This window comes from Cherax quadricarinatus, unplaced genomic scaffold (assembly GCF_038502225.1).
Source record: "Cherax quadricarinatus isolate ZL_2023a unplaced genomic scaffold, ASM3850222v1 Contig3903, whole genome shotgun sequence".
Classification (NCBI taxonomy): domain Eukaryota; kingdom Metazoa; phylum Arthropoda; class Malacostraca; order Decapoda; family Parastacidae; genus Cherax; species Cherax quadricarinatus.
The window spans coordinates 13,761-30,425 of NW_027198929.1; the positions used below are offsets into that span (position 1 = coordinate 13,761).

Genomic DNA, 16,665 nt, shown 5'->3' on the forward strand with positions numbered 1-16,665 from the left:
TGTATGATATGACTTTTGCATGATTTAGAAAATAATTTAAGAGCCAATTATAAGTTAGTCCCACCTGATCAATATATTTGTAAGTTGGCCACCACCTGATCAATATACTTGTAATTTAACCACTACCTAATCAATGTATTTGTAAGTCAGCCACAACCTGATCAATATAATCAATATATTTGTAAGTTAGATACCACCTGATCAATATATTTGTAAGTTAGCCACCACCTGATCAATATATTTGTAAGTTAGATACCACCTGGTCAATATATGTGTAAGTTAGCCACCACCTGATCAATATATTTGTAAGTTAGATATCACCTGATCAATATATTTGTAAGTTAGATACCACCTGATCAATATATTTGTAAGTTAGCCACCACCTGATCAATATATTTGTAAGTTAGCCACCACCTGATCAATATATTTGTAAGTTAGCCACCACCTGATCAATATATTTGTAAGTTACCAATGCCTGATCAATATATTTGTAAGCTATAGTCGCCTTATCAATACATTTGTAAGTTAGTTCCGCCTGATCAACATATTTGCATGTTAGCCCCGCGTGATAAATATATTTGTAACTTAGCCTCCCCTGATCAATATATTTGTAAGTTAGTCCTGCGTGATCAATATAATTGTTAGTTCTGCCTGATCAACATATTTGTAAGTTAGCTACTGTCTGATCAATATATTTGTAAGTTAGTCCCGCCTGATCAATATATTTGTAAGTTAGTCCCGCCTGATCAATATATTTGTAAGTTAGCCACTGCCTGATCAATATATATTTGTTAGTTACCCACTGTTTGATCAGTATATCTGTAAGCTAGTCCCACCTGATCACTATATTTATAAGTAAGCCCAGCCAGATCAATATATTTGTAAGTTAGCCACTACGTGATCAATATATTTGTAAGTTAGCTACTACCCGATCAATATATTTGTAAATTAGGCACTGCATGATCAATATAATTATAACTTAGCCTCGCCTGATCAATATATTTGTAAGTTAGTCCAGCCTGATCAATATATTTGTAAATTAGTCCCGCCTGATCAATATATTTATAAGCCCTGCCTGATCAATATTTTTGTAAGGCACTACCTGATCAATATATTTGTAAGTTAGTCCTGCATGATCAATATGTTTATATGTTAACCCCACCTGATCAACACATTTGCAAGTTAATCACTGCCTGATCAATATATTAGGTAGCCAGTGTTTGATCAATATATTTGTAAGTTAGTACCACCTGATCAATATATTTGTAAGTTTGTCCTGCCTGATCAATACATTGTAAGTTATCCTCGCCTGATTAATATATTTGTAAGTTTGCCACTTCCCGATCAATATATTTGTAAGTTAGCCCCACATGGTCAATATATGTTTAAGTTAGTCCCGCCTGACCAATATATTTGTAAGTTAGTTCTGCCCGATCAATGTATTTGTAAGTTATCCACTGCTTGATCAATATATTTATAACTTAGACTCGCCTGATCAATATATTTGTGCGTTATTCCCGCATGATCAATATATTTGTAATTTAGCCTCGCCTGATCAATATATTTGTAAGTTAGTCCAGCGTTATCAATATATTTGTAACTTAGCCTCCCCTGATCAATATATTTGTAAGTTAGTCCCGCCTGATCAATATATTTGTAAGTTAGTCCCGCCTGATCAATATATTTATAAGACCCACTTCATCAATATATTTGTAAGTTAGCTACTACCTGATCAATATATTTAAGTTCGGCACTGCGTGATCAATGCATTTATAAATTAGCCTCGCCTGATCATTATATTTTTAAGTTAGTCCCACCTGATCAATATATTTGTAATTTAGCCTCACCTGATCAATATATTTGTAAGTTAATCCCGCCTGATCAATATATTTGTAAGTTAGTCCCATATGATCAATATATTTGTAAGTTAATTCTGCATGGCCAATGTATTTGTAAGTTAGTCCTGCCTGATCAATATATAAGTTAGTCCTGCCTGATCAATATATAAGTTAGTCCCGCCTGATCAATATATAAGTTAGTCCCGCCTGATCAATATATAAGTTAGTCCCGCCTGATCAATATATAAGTTAGTCCTGCCTGATCAATATATAAGTTAGTCCCGCCTGATCAATATATAAGTTAGTCCCGCCTGATCAATATATAAGTTAGTCCCGCCTGATCAATATATAAGTTAGTCCCGCCTGATCAATATATAAGTTAGTCCTGCCTGATCAATATATAAGTTAGTCCTGCCTGATCAATATATAAGTTAGTCCCGCCTGATCAATATATAAGTTAGTCCCGCCTGATCAATATATAAGTTAGTCCCGCCTGATCAATATATAAGTTAGTCCCGCCTGATCAATATATAAGTTAGTCCTGCCTGATCAATATATAAGTTAGTCCTGCCTGATCAATATATAAGTTAGTCCTGCCTGATCAATATATAAGTTAGTCCCGCCTGATCAATATATAAGTTAGTCCCGCCTGATCAATATATAAGTTAGTCCTGCCTGATCAATATATAAGTTAGTCCTGCCTGATCAATATATAAGTTAGTCCTGCCTGATCAATATATAAGTTAGTCCCGCCTGATCAATATATAAGTTAGTCCCGCCTGATCAATATATAAGTTAGTCCCGCCTGATCAATATATAAGTTAGTCCTGCCTGATCAATATATAAGTTAGTCCTGCCTGATCAATATATAAGTTAGTCCTGCCTGATCAATATATAAGTTAGTCCCGCCTGATCAATATATAAGTTAGTCCCGCCTGATCAATATATAAGTTAGTCCTGCCTGATCAATATATAAGTTAGTCCTGCCTGATCAATATATAAGTTAGTCCTGCCTGATCAATATATAAGTTAGTCCCGCCTGATCAATATATAAGTTAGTCCCGCCTGATCAATATATAAGTTAGTCCCGCCTGATCAATATATAAGTTAGTCCTGCCTGATCAATATATAAGTTAGTCCTGCCTGATCAATATATAAGTTAGTGCTGCCTGATCAATATATAAGTTAGTCCTGCCTGATCAATATATAAGTTAGTCCTGCCTGATCAATATATAAGTTAGTCCCGCCTGATCAATATATAAGTTAGTCCCGCCTGATCAATATATAAGTTAGTCCCGCCTGATCAATATATAAGTTAGTCCCGCCTGATCAATATATAAGTTAGTCCTGCCTGATCAATATATTTGTTACTTTTTTTATGTTTTTCAATGGGCTACCAAATTTATCAACAACTTGAGACAATCAAGTGAAAGTGATGACATATTCTGACTCAGCATCACAAACTTAACTTTCACCTGTGTCAGGTGACATACTCTTGTTACTCACCTGTGTGTCATGTGACATACTGTTGTTACTCACCTGTGTCAGGTGAAGGAGTAGTTCCTTATCCTCTACCTACTGCAAATGCGGCTCCTTGTAGTGGTTCCGACTTGACTCCAGTGGTGCCTCCTGTAGCATCTTGTTGCCCGGTTGTTGCAGACGTATTAGTTGCCTGAGGGGCGGCAGCTGCCAGCAACACAGTTGCCAACAGGAACACAATCAACACAGTTCTCATTGTGATGATGACCTCAACTCACTGTTGAAGATATCAAGTGTTACATTAATATATGTTTAATGATGAGACACGAGACTGGACTCAAGCTGAGAGACAAACATTATAATGTTTATTGAAATATATCTGTTTCAGGGGCTGAGCCTCTGTAAGGGAAAATAATTTCACCTACCTTACTCTTCATTTTTTCAAGCTGACTTTAATTTTCTCTGAGCTGCATGACCTCTTTCGGGTTTAGCGAATCCCCGTACAAACAATAGCCATGATATTGACTGAAGGTCAACCAGGTCAACCCCAGTGTAACCAAACACACTAAACCAAAACACCCATGCCACATCCAACGCCCCCACCCAATGCATTACAAACTCCACCCCCACAGCAACCACCCATAGTTCCTTATCAGGTCTCCCACTTCCCCAACCCCAATACACCTCCCAGACCACAGTCTTAGAAAAGAAGTTGAAGGTGTGGTACACAAATGCAGATGGAATAACAAATATGAAGAGTGGCACGAAAGAATTAAGGAGACATCCCAAGACATAATAGCACTCACAGAAACAAAACTCACCAGAGTAATAACGGATTCAATCTTTCCATCCGGATATCAAATCCTCAGGAAAGACAGAGGAAGGAGAGGGGGAGGAGGAATTGCACTGCTCATTAAAAAACAGTGGGGTTTTGAGAAAATGAATGGAATGGACGGCATTGGCGAAAGGGACTGCTTAGTAGGAACAATCCAGTCTGAGGGACATAAGGTGATAATTGCAGTAATGTACAACCCACCACAGAACTGCAGGAGGCCAAGAGAAGAATACGATGAGAGCAACAGAGCAATGGTCGACACACTAGCCGAGGTGGCCAGGAGAGCACACTTGGGGGGAGCAAAGTTACTAGTTATGGGGGATTTCAATCACAAGGAGATTGACTGGGAAAACCTGGAGCCCGATGGGGGTCCCGACACATGGAAAGCCAAGATGTTGGATGTGTTACTGGAAAACCTCATGCATCAACATGTTAGAGACACTACCAGAAAGAGAGGAGAGGATGAACCAGCAAGACTGGACCTTGTATTCACTTTGAGTAGATCGGACATCGAGGATATCATGTATGAAAGGCCCCTGGGAGCTAGTGATCATGTGGTTCTGTGCTTCAACTACATAGTTGAGCTTCAAGTGGAGAGTGTAGCAGGAATAGGGTGGGAAAAACCAAACTACAAAAGGGGGAACTACTCAGGCATGAGGAACTTCCTGCAAGACATTCAGTGGGAGAGGGAACTGACAGGAAAACCAGTACAAGAAATGATGGACTATGTGGCAACAAAATGCAAGGAGGCGGAGGAGAGGTTTGTTCCCAAGGGAAACAGAAATAATGGGAAGAACAGAACGAGTCCTTGGTTCACCCAAAGGTGTAGGGAGGCAAAAACTAGGTGTACTAGAGAATGGAAAAGGTACAGAAGACAGAGAACTCAGGAAAATAAAGAGATTAGCCGAAGAGCCAGAAACGAATATGCACAGATAAGAAGGGAGGTTCAGCGACAATATGAAAAATGACATAGCATCGAAAGTCAAGACTGACCCGAAGCTGTTGTACAGCCACATCAGGAGGAAAACAACAGTCAAGGAACAGGTAATCAGACTGAGGAAGGGTGATGGGGAATTCACAAGAAACGACCGAGAGGTATGTCAGGAGCTCAACACGAGATTTAAAGAAGTATTTACAGTGGAAACCAGTAGGACTCCAGGAAATCAGAACAGGGGGGAGGGGGGTACATCAGCAAGTGCTGGATGAGGTACATATAACCAAGGAGGAGGTGAAGAAGCTGCTATGCGAACTTGACACCTCAAAGGCGGTGGGACCAGACAACATCTCTCCATGGGTCCTTAAAGAGGGAGCAGAGATACTGTGTGAGCCATTAACAAAGATCTTCAACACATCATTTGAAACTAGGCAACTCCCTGAGGTATGGAAGATGGCAAATGTAGTCCCAATTTTTAAAAAGGGAGACAGACATGAGGCACTAAACTACAGACCTGTATCACTAACGTGTATAGTATGCAAGGTCATGGAGAAGATCATCAGGAGGAGAGTGGTGGAGCACCTGGAAAGAAACAAGTGTATAATTGACAACCAGCACGGTTTCAGGGAAGGAAAATCCTGTGTCACAAACCTACTAGAGTTTTATGACAAGGTGACAGAAGTAAGACAAGAGAGAGAGGGGTGGATCGACTGCATTCTTTTGGACTGCAAGAAGGCCTTCGACACAGTTCCTCACAAGAGGTTACTGCAAAAGCTAGAGGATCAGGCACACATAACAGGAAAGGCACTGCAATTGATCAGAGAATAACTGACAGGGAGGCACCAACGAGTCATGGTACGTGAAGAGGTGTCAGAGTGGGCGCCTGTGACAAGCGGGGTTCCACAGGGGTCAGTCCTAAGACCTGTGCTGTTCTTGGTATATGTGAACGACATAACGGAAGGGATAGACTCAGAAGTGTCCTTGTTTGCAGATGATGTGAAGTTAATGAGAAGAATCAAATCGGATGAGGATCAGGCAGGACTACAAAGAGACCTGGACAGGCTACAAGTCTGGTCCAGCAAGTGGCTCCTTGAGTTTAACCCTGCCAAATGCAAAGTCATGAAGATTGGGGAAGGGCAAAGAAGACCGCAGACACAATATAGTTTAGATGGCCAAAGACTGCAAACCTCACTCAAGGAAAAAGATCTGGGGGTGATTATAACACCGAGCATATCTCCTGAGGCGCACATCAATCAGATAACTGCTGCAGCATACGGGCGCCTGGGAAGCCTACGGATAGCGTTCCGATACCTCAGTAAGGATTCGTTCAAGACTCTGTATACCATTTACGTCAGGCCCATACTGGAGTATGCAGCACCAGTTTGGAATCCACACCTAGTCAAGCACGTCAAGAAATTAGAGAAAGTGCAAAGGTTTGCAACAAGAGTAGTCCCAGAGCTACGGGGATTGTCCTACGAAGAAAGGTTGAGGGAAATCGGCCTGACGACACTGGAGGACAGGAGGGTCAGGGGAGACATGATAACGACATATAAAATACTGCACGGAATAGACAAGGTGGACAAAGACGGGATGTTCCAGAGAAGGGACACAGACACAAGAGGTCACAATTGGAAGTTGAAGACTCAGATGAATCAAAGGGATGTTAGGAAGTATTTCTTCAGTCATAGGGTAGTCAGACCGTGGAATAGCCTAGAAAGTGACTTAGTGGAGGCGGGAACCATACATAGTTTTAAGGCGAGGTATGATAAAGCTCATGGGGCAGGGAGAGAGAGGACCTAGTAGCAATCAGCGAAGAGGCGGGGTCAGGAGCTATGAATCGACCCCTGCAACCACAAATAGGTGAGTACAAATAGGTGAGTACACACACACACACACACACACACACACACACACACACACACACAGCTGCTGCACCATATGGGCGCCTGGGAAGCCTGAGAATAGCGTTCCGATGTTAGGAAATATTTCTAGTCATAGAGTGACGTAGAGGAGGCAGGAACCATACATAGCTTTAAGACGAAGTATGATAAAGCTCATGGAGCAGGTAAGGGAAGGACCCAGTAGCGGTCAGTGAAGAGGGGGCCAAGACCTGAGTCTCGACCCCTGCAACCACAACTAGGTGAGTACAATTAGATGAGTACACATACACACACATACTCACACATACACACACACACACACACACACACAAGCATTCATGTAAGACAAATCCTGTATCACAATCCTACTGGAGTGTTATGGTAAAGTAACGGAAGTAAGACACGAGAGAGAGGGGTAGGTTGATTGCATCTTCTTGGACTGCAGGAAGGTCTTTGACACAGTTCCTCACAAGAGATTAGTGCAGAAGCTGGAGGATCAGGCGCATATAACAGAGAATACCTGACAGGGAGGCAACAACGAGTCATGGTACGTGATGAGGTATCAGAGTGGGCGCCTGTGACGAGCGGGGTCCCACAGGTGTCGGTCTTATGGCCAGTGCTATTTTTGGTATATATGAATGACATGATAGAAGGGGTAGACTCTGAAGTACCCCTGTTCGCAAATGATGTGAAGTTAATGAGGAGAATTAAATCAGATGAGGATCAGGCAGAACCACAAAGAGACTTGGACAGGGTGGACACGTAGTCCAGCAACTGACTTCTCGAATTCAACCCCACCAAATGCAAAGTCACGATGATTGGGGAAGGGCAAAGAAGACTGCAGACAGAGTATAGGCTAGGTGGCCAAAGACGGCGAACCTCACTCAAGGAGAAAGATCTTGGGGTAAGTATAACAATGAGCACGTCTCCGGAAGCACACATCAACCAGATAACTGCTGCAGCATATGGGCGCTGGGCAAACCTGAGAATAGTGTTCCGATTCCTTAATAAGGAATCGTTCAAAACACTGTACACTGTGTATGTCAGGCCCATACTGGAGTATGCAGCACCAGTTTGGAACCCTCACCTGGTCAGGCACATCAAGAAATTAGAGAAAATGCAAAGGTTTGCAAGAAGGTTAGTTCCCTTAAGCAGTATAATGTGATCCTTTATTGACAACGTTTCGCCCACGCAGTGGGCTTTATCAAGTTACTTGATAAAGCCCACTACCTGGGCGAAACGTTGTCAATAAAGGATCATGTTATACTTATTAAGTGTTCATATTTCCATTGTGTCGGTATTTTATACCATTTATTTCCAAGGTTAGTTCCGGAATAAGGAGAATGTCTACGAAGAAAGGTTAAGGGAAATCGGACTGAAGACACTGGAGGACAGGAGAGTTAGGGGAGACATCATAACAACATATAAAATACTGAGAGAAATTGACAAGGTGGACAAAGACAGGATGTTCCAGAGATGGGACACAGCAACAAGGGGACACTGTTGTAAGTTGAAGACATAGATGACTCACAGGGATGTTAGGAAGTATTTCTTCAGCCACAGAGTAGTCAGGAAGTGGAATAGTTTGGGAAGCGATTTAGTGGAGGCAGGATCCATACATAGCTTTAAGCAGAGGTATGATAAAGCTCACGGTTCAGGGAGAGTGACCTAGTAGCGACCAGTGAAGAGGCGGGGCCAGGAGCTTGGACTCGACCCCTGCAACCTCAACTAGGTGAGTACACACGCACACACACACACACACACACACACACACACGTTCAATGGCTCCTGGAGTTTAATCCCAGCAAGTGCAGTTATAAAGGCTGGGGAAGGACGAAGGAGACCACAGACGGAGTACAGCCTAAGAGGTCAAAGGCTGCATAACTCTCTCAAGGAAAAGGATCTTGGGGTAAGCTTCATACCGAGCACATCGCCTGAGGTGCATATTAAATAACTTCTGTATCATGTGGGCGACCTAACCGTAGCATTCCGACGTCTCAGTAAGGTGTCGTTCCGTACCCTGTACACCGAGTACGTCAGGCCCATACTGAAGTATGCAGCACCAGTTTGGAACCCACACCTGGCCAAGCACGTCAGGAAATTAGATAAAGTGCAAAGGTTTGCAACGAGACTATTCCCGAAGCTAAGGGGCATATCCTACGAGTAGAGGTTAGAGAACTCGACCTGATGACACTGGAGGACAGGAGGGACAGGGCTGACTTGATAACAACAAATAAAATACTGAGAGGAATCGACAATATGGACAGACAGGATGTTCCAGAGATGGGACACAACAACAATTGGAAGTTGAAGACTCACAGGAATCACAGAGATGTTAGGAAGTATTTCTTTAGTTACAGAGTTGTCAGGAAGTGGAAAGGTGGTGGAGGCAGTTACCGTACATAGCTTTAAGAAGAGGTATGATAAAGCTGATGTAGTAGGGAGAGTGGACCTAGTGGCGACCAGTGAAGAGGCGGGGCCAGGAGCTATGACTCGACCCTTGTAACCACAACTAGGTGAGTACACACTCATAACCACTAATGGTCACTCAGTAATAAGAATTGTTGAGCAGTAAGACGTGTGACTGGAAAGAAGAGATTCCTGGGTAGGGAATGGTAAGGCATCACAGCCCACATGATGCCACAGTAAGACGTGTGACTGGTAAGAAGAGATTCCTGGGTAGGGAATGGTAAGGCATCACAGCCCACATGATGCCACAGTAAGACGTGTGACTGGTAAGAAGAGATTCCTGGGTAGGGAATGGTAAGGCATCACAGCCCACATGATGCCACAGTAAGACGTGTGACTGGTAAGAAGAGATTCCTGGGTAGGGAATGGTAAGGCATCACGGCCCACATGATGCCACAGTAAGACGTGTGACTGGTAAGAAGAGATTCCTGGGTAGGGAATGGTAAGGCATCACAGCCCACATGATGCCACAGTAAGACGTGTGACTGGTAAGAAGAGATTCCTGGGAAGGGAATGGTAAGGCATCACAGCCCACATGATGCCACAGTAAGACGTGTGACTGGTAAGAAGAGATTCCTGGGTAGGGAATGGTAAGGCATCACAGCCCACATGATGCCACAGTAAGACGTGTGACTGGTAAGAAGAGATTCCTGGGTAGGGAATGGTAAGGCATCACAGCCCACATGATGCCACAGTAAGACGTGTGACTGGAAAGAAGATATTCCTGGGTAGGGAATGGTAAGGCATCACAGCCCACATGATACCACAGTAAGACGTGTGACTGGTAAGAAGATATTCCCGGGTAGGGAATGGTAAGGCATCACAGCCCACATGATGCCACAGTAAGACGTGTGACTGGTAAGAAGAGATTCCTGGGTAGGGAATGGTAAGGCATCACAGCCCACATGATGCCACAGTAAGACGTGTGACTGGTAAGAAGATATTCCTGGGTAGGGAATGGTAAGGCATCACAGCCCACATGATACCACAGTAAGACGTGTGACTGGTAAGAAGATATTCCTGGGTAGGGAATGGTAAGGCAACACAGCCCACATGATGCCACAGTAAGACGTGTGACTGGTAAGAAGATATTCCCGGGTAGGGAATGGTAAGGCATCACAGCCCACATGATGCCACAGTAAGACGTGTGACTGGTAAGAAGAGATTCCTGGGTAGGGAATGGTAAGGCATCACAGCCCACATGATGCCACAGTAAGACGTGTGACTGGTAAGAAGATATTCCTGGGTAGGGAATGGTAAGGCATCACAGCCCACATGATGCCACAGTAAGACGTGTGACTGGTAAGAAGATATTCCTGGGTAGGGAATGGTAAGGCATCACAGCCCACATGATGCCACAGTAAGACGTGTGACTGGTAAGAAGATATTCCTGGGTAGGGAATGGTAAGGCATCACAGCCCACATGATGCCACAGTAAGACGTGTGACTGGTAAGAAGAGATTCCCAGGTAGGGAATGGTAAGGCATCACAGCCCACATGATGCCACACTAAGACGTGTGACTGGTAAGAAGAGATTCCCGGGTAGGGAATGGTAAGGCATCACAGCCCACCTGATGCCACAGTAAGACGTGTGACTGGTAAGAGCAGTAAGACGTGTGACTGGAAAGAAGAGATTCCTGGGTAGGGAATGGTAAGGCATCACAGCCCACATGATGCCACAGTAAGACGTGTGACTGGTAAGAAGAGATTCCTGGGTAGGGAATGGTAAGGCAACACAGCCCACATGATGCCACAGTAAGACGTGTGACTGGAAAGAAGAGATTCCTGGGTAGGGAATGGTAAGGCATCACAGCCCACATGATGCCACAGTAAGACGTGTGACTGGAAAGAAGATATTCCTGGGTAGGGAATGGTAAGGCATCACAGCCCACATGATGCCACACTAAGACGTGTGACTGGAAAGAAGATATTCCTGGGTAGGGAATGGTAAGGCATCACAGCCCACATGATGCCACACTAAGACGTGTGACTGATAAGAAGAGATTCCCGGGTAGGGAATGGTAAGGCATCACAGCCCACATGATGCCACAGTAAGACGTGTGACTGGTAAGAAGAGATTCCTGGGTAGGGAATGGTAAGGCATCACAGCCCACATGATGCCACAGTAAGACGTGTGACTGGTAAGAAGAGATTCCTGGGTAGGGAATGGTAAGGCAACACAGCCCACATGATGCCACAGTAAGACGTGTGACTGGAAAGAAGAGATTCTGACTGGTAAGAAGAGATTCCTGGGTAGGGAATGGTAAGGCATCACAGCCCACATGATGCCACAGTAAGACGTGTGACTGGAAAGAAGATATTCCTGGGTAGGGAATGGTAAGGCATCACAGCCCACATGATGCCACACTAAGACGTGTGACTGGAAAGAAGATATTGCTGGGTAGGGAATGGTAAGGCATCACAGCCCACATGATGCCACACTAAGACGTGTGACTGATAAGAAGAGATTCCCGGGTAGGGAATGGTAAGGCATCACAGCCCACATGATGCCACAGTAAGACGTGTGACTGGTAAGAAGAGATTCCTGGGTAGGGAATGGTAAGGCATCACAGCCCACATGATGCCACAGTAAGACGTGTGACTGGTAAGAAGAGATTCCTGGGTAGGGAATGGTAAGGCATCACAGCCCACATGATGCCACAGTAAGACGTGTGACTGGTAAGAAGAGATTCCTGGGTAGGGAATGGTAAGGCATCACAGCCCACATGATGCCACAGTAAGACGTGTGACTGGTAAGAAGATATTCCTGGGTAGGGAATGGTAAGGCAACACAGCCCACATGATGCCACAGTAAGACGTGTGACTGGTAAGAAGAGATTCCTGGGTAGGGAATGGTAAGGCATCGCAGCCCACATGATGCCACAGTAAGACGTGTGACTGGTAAGAAGATATTCCTGGGTAGGGAATGGTAAGGCATCACAGCCCACATGATGCCACAGTAAGACGTGTGACTGGTAAGAAGATATTCCTGGGTAGGGAATGGTAAGGCATCACAGCCCACATGATGCCACAGTAAGACGTGTGACTGGTAAGAAGAGATTCCTGGGTAGGGAATGGTAAGGCATCACAGCCCACATGATGCCACAGTAAGACGTGTGACTGGTAAGAAGAGATTCCTGGGTAGGGAATGGTAAGGCAACACAGCCCACATGATGCCACTACTAGACATAACATTTTTATACATCACCAGAACATTTATACCAGACAAGACCAGACGTAAACTGTAAACAAAGTTATCTTGGTTATTTATCATTCTTCGACTTAGTACTAATTATTTTTAATTTTATTAAGATTAAAAGCCTGATAATGTGTATTTGATAATCTTGGAAACTGATCCAGAAGTTGAGAAAACCTTCAAGAATCAAGATATTCTGGGCCCATTTTTATTATTGAAATATGAAAGACAAGACTGTCAGTGTCAGGTGTCATAAGCTTGTGTTGTATACAGACGTCACTGCTGTGTTAGCTTCATGACCATCAGTGTCAAGTGTCATAAGCTTGTGTTGTATACAGACGTCACTGCTGTGTTAGTTTCATGACCATCAGTGTCAAGTGTCATAAGCTTGTGTTGTATACAGACGTCAGCGCTGTGTTAGTTTCATGACCATCAGTGTCAGATGTCATAAGCTTGTGTTGTATACAGACGTCACTGCTGTGTTAGTTTCATGACCGTCAGTGTCAGATGTCATAAGCTTGTGTTGTATACAGACGTCACTGCTGTGTTAGTTTCATGACCATCAGTGTTAAGTGTCATAAGCTTCTGTTGTATACAGTCGTCAGCGCTGTGTTAGTTTCATGACCATCAGTGTTAAGTGTCATAAGCTTCTGTTGTATACAGACGTCAGCGCTGTGTTAGTTTCATGACCATCTGTGTCAAGTGTCATAAGCTTGTGTTGTATACAGACGTCACTGCTGTGTTAGTTTCATGACCATCAGTGTCAAGTGTCATAAGCTTGTGTTGTATACAGACGTCACTGCTGTGACAGAATGGGGGCACGTCACAAGCGGTGTTCCACAGGGTCAGTGTTGGGCCCCTTGTTGTTCACGACATAGATGAGGGAATAAATAGTGACATAAGCAAGTTTGCTGATGGCACCAAAATAGGCCGTCAAATTCATTCTAACGAGAACACTAGAGCACTCCAGGATGATTTGAATAGACTGAGGCAATGGTCGGAGAAGTGGCAGATGCAGTTTAATACTGACAAATGCAAAGTTCTAAATGTTGGAAAGGATAATAACCATGCCACATATAAACTAAATAATGTAGATCTTAATATTACTGATTGCGAAAAAGATTTAGGAGTTCTGGTTAGCAGTAATCTGAAACCAAGAGAACAGTGCATAAGCGTTCACAATGAAGCTAACAGAGTCCTTGGCTTCATATCAAGAAGTATAAATAATCCTCAGGTTGTTATTCAACTCTATATATCCTTGGTTAGTCCTCATTTAGATTATGCTGCACAGTTCTGGTCACAATATTACAGAATGGATATACATGCACTGGAGAATGTTCATAGGTGGATGACAAAGTTGATCCCATGTATCAGAAACCTTCCCTATGAGGCCCTGAATCTGCACTCTCTAGATAGGCGTAGAATTAGAGGGGATATGATTGAAGTGTATAAATGGAAAACAGGAATAAATCAATGGGATGTAAATAGCGTGCTAAAAATTTCTAGCCTAGATAGGACTCACAACAATGGTTTTCAACTGGAAAAATTCAGATTCAGGAAGGTTTCAGGAAGGAATAGAATAAGATAACTCAGGAAGAGAACTAAAAGGGCCGTAATGAATGAAGTTACGTTGATGTTCACTGTCCAGTGTACTCTCACTGTGTGTGTTGATGTTCACTGTCCAGTGTACTCTCACTGTGTGTGTTGATGTTCAACTGTCCAGTGTACTCTCACTGTGTGTTGATGTTCACTGTCCAGTGTACTCTCACTGTGTGTTGGTGGTCAACTGTCCAGTGTACTCTTACTGTGTGTGTTGATGTTCACTGTCCAGTGTACTCTCACTATGTGTTGGTGGTCACTGTCCAGTGTACTCTCACTGTGTGTTGGTGGTCAACTGTCCAGTGTACTCTTACTGTGTGTGTTGATGTTCAACTGTCCAGTGTACTCTCACTGTGTGTGTTGATGTTCACTGTCCAGTGTACTCTCACTGTGTGTGTTGATGTTCAACTGTCCAGTGTACTCTCACTGTGTGTGTTGATGTTCAACTGTCCAGTGTACTCTCACTGTGTGTGTTGATGTTCAACTGTCCAGTGTACTCTCACTGTGTGCGTTGATGTTCAACTGTCCAGTGCACTCTCACTGTGTGCGTTGATGTTCAACTGCCCACTGTACTCTCACTGTGTGCGTTGATGTTCAACTGCCCACTGTACTCTCACTGTGTGTGTTGATGTTCAACTGTCGAGTGTACTCTCACTGTGTGCGTTGATGTTCAACTGTCCAGTGTACTCTCACTGTGTGCGTTGATGTTCAACTGTCCAGTGTACTCTCACTGTGTGTGTTGATGTTCAACTGTCCAGTGTACTCTCACTGCGTGTGTTGATGTTCAACTGTCCAGTGTACTCTCACTGTGTGCGTTGATGTTCAACTCTCCAGTGTACTCTCACTGTGTGCGTTGATGTTCAACTCTCCAGTGTACTCTCACTGTGTGTGTTGATGTTCAACTGTCCAGTGTACTCTCACTGTGTGCGTTGATGTTCAACTCTCCAGTGTACTCTCACTGTGTTGATGTTCAACTGTCCAGTGTACTCTCACTGTGTGTGTTGATGTTCAACTGTCCAGTGTACTCTCACTGTGTGCGTTGATGTTCAACTCTCCAGTGTACTCTCACTGTGTGCGTTGATGTTCAACTGTCCAGTGTACTCTCACTGTGTGCGTTGATGTTCAACTGTCCAGTGTACTCTCACTGTGTGTGTTGATGTTCAACTGTCCAGTGTACTCTCACTGTGTTGATGTTCAACTGTCCAGTGTACTCTCACTGTGTGCGTTGATGTTCAACTGTCCAGTGTACTCTCACTGTGTGTGTTGATGTTCAACTGTCCAGTGTACTCTCACTGTGTGTGTTGATGTTCAACTGTCCAGTGTACTCTCACTGTGTGTGTTGATGTTCAACTGTCCAGTGTACTCTCACTGTGTGTGTTGATGTTCAACTGTCCAGTGTACTCTCACTGTGTTGATGTTCAACTGTCCAGTGTACTCTCACTGTGTTGATGTTCAACTGTCCAGTGTACTCTCACTGTGTGTGTTGATGTTCAACTGTCCAGTGTACTCTCACTGTGTTGATGTTCAACTGTCCAGTGTACTCTCACTGTGTTGATGTTCAACTGTCCAGTGTACTCTCACTGTGTGTATTGATGTACTCTCTCATCTCTCACTACTACTACCACTAGTGTTACACCTCACTGTAGGCCTATATATCCCCTCTGTGTCCATGTATTGTTGGTAACAGCTTGATAAAGGTCCTGGAGAGCGAAACGCTGCCAAAATAAAATGTCACATTAGTTGCACTTGTGTCCTTTTACTTTACATATTGTCGGTAATTCTAGCAACATAGTGTGATCATCGCGGGTGAAACCAACATATGACTTACTGTTACAGGTAACATCACGCTAAGTGCGTTACTGTATGTAACTACTCAGTAAAGAGTACACACAAAGTGTGTGTACTCTCACCATGTAACCAATATATATATACAAGAAGATAACTGCACACCGAGGATGTTCCTGCCATATATCTCCCAAATACAACAGAAGTCATACAATATGAATGTCCTTACACTATAATACAATCACTAGCAAAAGAACTTACCTGAACTTCTCCTCAGATGGTGTGGTTCTGGCAGGCAGATCTGCGAGGTCCTCTTATATACTCAACTGTCTTCTCACTCAACCTCTAATGGAAACTCTAGCAACTTCTGAAAGAATTGTTATCACATGTTGCAGGTACAAAATTATCTTTCAGGAGGGAAAGTTCAACTGGAAGTTGGGACAGTCATCGTAATGCTGTGTCTGGGAGACTTAGGGGAGTAGCAAGAAAAAAATTATTTTTTTTCTCTATTTTTTTTTTTACTCTATTTAATGTAAATATTTGTCAACAAGATACCTCAAACAACAACTGAAAAAAGAAAGATTTACTTAAAATGACAATTGGCAGGATGGTAGTTCTATATGGCACGACGTAAGGTTGTTTGGGCACTT

At 43.4% G+C, this 16,665-nt stretch overlaps 1 long non-coding RNA gene across 1 annotated transcript in view; it reads right to left on the reverse strand.

The window, feature by feature from the left end:
• Positions 1–16,436, reverse strand: part of LOC138852090 (uncharacterized) — a 29,965-nt gene extending 13,529 nt beyond the window's left edge. Inside the window, exons 1-2 of the long non-coding RNA XR_011391562.1 lie at positions 16,277–16,436; positions 3,378–3,594 (exon numbers count right to left, since the gene is read on the reverse strand). This is a non-coding gene — a long non-coding RNA (uncharacterized lncRNA). The remainder of the gene's footprint in view (positions 1–3,377; positions 3,595–16,276) is intronic.
• Between the last annotated feature and the right edge of the window lie 229 nt (positions 16,437–16,665).